The sequence below is a fragment of the Morone saxatilis genome, unplaced genomic scaffold (assembly GCF_004916995.1).
Source record: "Morone saxatilis isolate NCDOM2014 unplaced genomic scaffold, NCSU_SB_2.0 Contig10, whole genome shotgun sequence".
Lineage (NCBI taxonomy): Eukaryota > Metazoa > Chordata > Actinopteri > Moronidae > Morone > Morone saxatilis.
Genome location: NW_023339652.1, coordinates 736,068 through 740,728, shown reverse-complemented (window position 1 = coordinate 740,728; position 4,661 = coordinate 736,068). Strand labels below are relative to the sequence as shown.

Here is a 4,661-nt window from a genome sequence, read left to right as displayed (position 1 = left end):
GTCTGTCTGACTGTGTGTCTGTCTCTACGTGTGTTTCCACTGCGCCGACCTGAAGAGACACGTTTGACCTTTCTGTGCTTTTATTTCTGCGGGGTGAAGCATCTGCCTGTAATGTCATTATTAAATATATATATGATATAATAACTGCAGGAAGTCGGATTATTTCCTCTGAATATTGATCAGATAGTTTTTATGATATTTTTAGTAACTTTTTATACAATTCTCTGTCTGAATTAAGTATTTTTGTTTACTTTTAATTGTTCTAATACAACAATATGTGTTCAGGTCATCAAAGTATAGATATTAAATAATTCACTGTAAAACAATAAATTAATTTAACTCATCTGGTTTTACAGATAAATAATGAGCTATAGATTTACTGTGGATACTTTTTAAGTTTTCTAACACCCCTTAAAATCAAGAAGGCCTCATGACCCCCCCTGTGGAGCTTCGGCTAATATTAATCAGAATCAGAAATACTTTAATGATCTCCGGGGGGAAATTTGTTAAATGATAACTTCAGAATCAGAATCAGGATCAGGATCAGAATCAGAATCAGAATCAGAATCAGAATCAGGATCCGGTTTATTGCCAAACAGGACAAGTAAAATTTGCCTTGGTAACAATTAAACACAGAAAAATATAAATAAAGATAACAATAGAGACGATACGTTTAATACGGTCGAAGCTGTAAAAAAACATTGGTTTTACAGTAAAAACCTTTATTTATGCTGCATTTTAAAGGAATTTAAATGGAATAAAGTCATTTGTTTTATATTACAGCCTGTAAATTGCACAAAATCTCATGTGTGTTTTATTTAATAGTAAAAACATACTTACTTAAATTATATGTTAAAGAACAGATAATAAGATAATACTAATATCTCTTTACCGTAATAATAGAAAGGTTCTTCTGTAGCTGACAGAGGTTTGTTTGTTGAGGTTCACATCAGGACACAGAGACTGAAAACAGATTGAAGGAATCTTTTTCATTCATAATTAACAGGTTGTGTGAAAACTCCTGAATCCTGAACTCAGATCAGGATTACTGATTCCCAGAATTACAGAAGTCTTGTCTGTTCTCAGTAAACACGTCTCTGTGGATGTGGAGGAACTCGCTGTTGCTGCGTTACTATGAGACTGTTTTGAAGCCGTGGGACTGTGCATTGTCTTGGGACTGTCAGAACAATTCGCACTACGCTTTATGAGCCACTGCCACCGATCTATTTAAAGCTGCTCGTCATGATGGAGGAGATAGGAGCTCCTCTATAGGCCAGTGTGTTAACCATCAGATTCCTGTCTCTCCTAATGGAGTTTGGAGTTTAACTCAATTTAAAGTTGCACAGAAAATGCTTTGAAGCTTGCTCAGTGTGCATGTTCAGCTCGTGCTCTTATTTTGAATGTTTGGTTGTTTGTATTTTGTTTGCACATATTTCTGTCTCTATTTGAGCTTTGTGCCTGTTTTCTATCTTCATATTGTATTTAATTGTACCTTGAAAGCAACTTAAAAGTCCAGTGTGTAGGATTTATTGGCAACTAGCGGTGTAGCTGCAGATTGCAACCCCCTTGCTTCACCTTCCCAGTTAGAGCCAGGGCTGCTTCCTCTCTTTCAGAGGCTGCAGCAGGCTCAGTTTAAAGCTATTGGTCTGAGATATTAAGTCACTATTTTGAGTGAAAATACTGCAATCATATGAAAATAGATCTAAATGCGTCAATTTGTACCAACCACGTCATGCTAGCATATCAGTAAGGGGGCAAAATAACGCCTGAAAATGATTGAAAATCTGTCATGGCCATTATTTTAAAGGGCTCCCTTGACCTCTGACCTCAAGATATCGGAATGAAAATGGGTTCTGTGGGTATTCACAAGTCTCTCCTTTACAGACAGACCCTATAAAAGTGTTATTATCACAGAGTGTACTGGAATATTTCTGCATACTTGGCAGTGCATCATCGTGGTACATCATTTGTCCCATAACATTATCCCCAGCTCCAAAAGACCGCACACACTCACAGACATTATGCTTTTACTAAGGAAAATACTTTTATTCATTTGAAAGCAAAGAGACAGAAAGCCTCAGTCAAGGAGGGACATGAAATCTGATTTGGTAAAAGGGCTCTCCACTGGCTGCTAGTTTCAGTCTGAACCAGGAGAATTCTCCATGAAAAAATTCAAAAATATGTTTATCTTGTGTTTCCTGTATGGAAGCACATTTCCGCTATTGCGGTGAAAAAAAAGATGTACAGAAACATTGGCGGAAGTGAGCTTCCATAGTTAATGTTGTTTTGGTTTCCTTGGAGCACAGACTATCATCAATGCATCCTAACAACATAAAGATTGAACAATACATCTTTGATGATTCAGCCACTGATCTACAAAGCTTAAAATATGAGACCTTAATAAACTAGTCTTGTTTTCTATCCTCTAAACAAGACTTGGATCTATTTCTGTTTGATTCAAAATACAATTTCTTAAGTTTCTTGGCTGAATAAAAATACAGTGAGGTGTTTCTATTTACAACATGGATGTACAGAAAGTGACTGTAACACACCAAAGATCAACGTTTGAATAAAGCTCAGACATTTAAAACATCTGTAAAACACTTGAAATGGACAATTAAGACTTTTAAAGCCACAATCTATAATTACCAAACTAAACCCAACAGACAGTCGGGACAAACCGTGGATTGGTTTATGAACTGCAGATCCCACACACATTTAGACTTGCTTATTTATTAACAACTTATATTTACAAAAATAGATTTTTTTTTCAATTCTGGAAAGAAGTTTTTTGGCAAATGCTGATACAGATACAGACTCTTGGAGGTGACAGTGAACGTGTTTAAAGGATCAACGGTTAGTGAAGCTAACGTTAATTCTGTGGTTCCATCACACATAAAAAAAAAACACATAGTTTGACTTTTTGGGGAAAAACACTTTCACTCAAGTTGTTGCCAAAAGTAGACGGTAGATAAACATGAAGCTACTGTTAGCAGGTGGTTAGCATAGCTTAGCACAAAGGCTGACACAAGCTTGAGTCTGTGGGCCTCCCTCAGACAAACCTTGTCTCAACACCTCTTAGTCTCTTAGTTTATTGGCCGAGTTTTGCACAACTCCTGGATGTCTATGGGATCATGATTATGTTATTTGATCCAAAATAACTTAATATTGCAGTTTGAAGTAACTTCAAGGTGGGAAAAACGTAAAATTCTGTAAAAGCGAATCTTTGAACTCTGGGACGGGTTGCACCAACTGGTCTTTACTAAGCCTGATCCTAACTGCTCAGTCTTTGTCTTTGCTACAAAGGCATTTATTAGTTTCTGGGAAAGTATTAAAAAAACAGTAACATCCAATAAAAAGGAGGTCTAAAAGTCGGAGGCTTGCAGAGAAATAAGGCCGTTAATGATCGTTGAGACTCCGGCGGCGGAAAAAGTAAAACGACCTTCTGATCGAGGCAAAGAAAGAGATTTAGGCTCTTAGTGAGAAGAAGGTTTAAGCTCTGTTGGTGCAACCGGCCACTCGTCTATGGAAACACAATCTGTCCACCGGCACCTTTAAAGCTCACTAATTAATATGTTATATCTCTTTTGTTAATTAGTGAGTCTTACAGTTGCTGGTAGGTGGTTTTTAAATCTTTAGAGAGAGCCGAGCTAGCTGTTTGTTGCTCCCTGTAGCTTCATATTGATCTTCTCATCTTGGCAAAACAGCAAATGAGTGTCGAAGTATTCCTTAAAGGAAAAACAACATTATGGGATGCATTCTCGTTATTTTGAGGTTGAGTTTGCTGCTTGAAGAGCAAACTGATGCTCACCAACACAGACTGATAATGTTTGAAACAGAGCGACACATTTTATCTTTTGACCAAGTGTTTAAACTTCCTGTAAACATCCGATATATGATGTTTGTAGGTTTCTTTATATACGCTACATTTAGTCTTCAGCTATAGGGAATCAGTTGTCTGCATTATTTACATCAAAACTGCACATTTCTTTCATTATTTTGCAGACAAATAAAATATTTTGAGAGTTCTCAGATTTTCGAAATAAGCGCAGGAACCTTTAGCTCGCTCCCGATGCAGAAAGTATACAGAACAGACAGAATATAAAAGAGTACAATAAAATAAAAACACAACATACAATATGAACACAAACAAGTATCAAAATGGGATGTATGCATCACTGGAATGGAATAACAACATTTAATATTAAAAGAACTACAAAGAGCAACCAAAAAAAAGGTTTCTATAAATACAAAGGTTCTCCGTCAGTGTCCTGTAAAAAGCCTCTCATGTCATATCTGAATATATTTTCCACTGGAATAAAAATGCCACGTACATTATTCATCTGTTTCTAACAGTGTTTCTATCCAGGTGAAAGACAACAGATACTACTGGAAGTTGACTCACTCAAACTATTCAGTGCAACTTTACTTCAGAAACTAAGGCAACCAGTGCCCCTTTATTTTTATTATTATTATTATTATTATTATTATTATTATTATTATTACTACAGTGTATCTGATTAAGCATTAAGATGACTTAAACAATCAGCAGTGGGAACGACTGCATGAGGTTTGCTCCAGGACACTGAACCATGCTCCAGAGGGGGAGAGGGTCAAAGGTCATCACGTGTTTGGGGTGTGGTGGTGGCGGTGGCGGTGGG

The 4,661-nt window shown here is 36.7% G+C and overlaps 1 protein-coding gene across 1 annotated transcript in view; it reads right to left on the bottom strand.

Annotated features, from left to right (window-relative positions):
* Nucleotides 1-2,025: 2,025 nt before the first annotated feature.
* Nucleotides 2,026-4,661, bottom strand: part of creb3l2 (cAMP responsive element binding protein 3-like 2) — a gene marked incomplete at its 5' end in the record, with an annotated part of 7,572 nt that continues 4,936 nt past the window's right edge. Inside the window, 1 exon segment of the mRNA XM_035673954.1 lies at nt 2,026-4,661.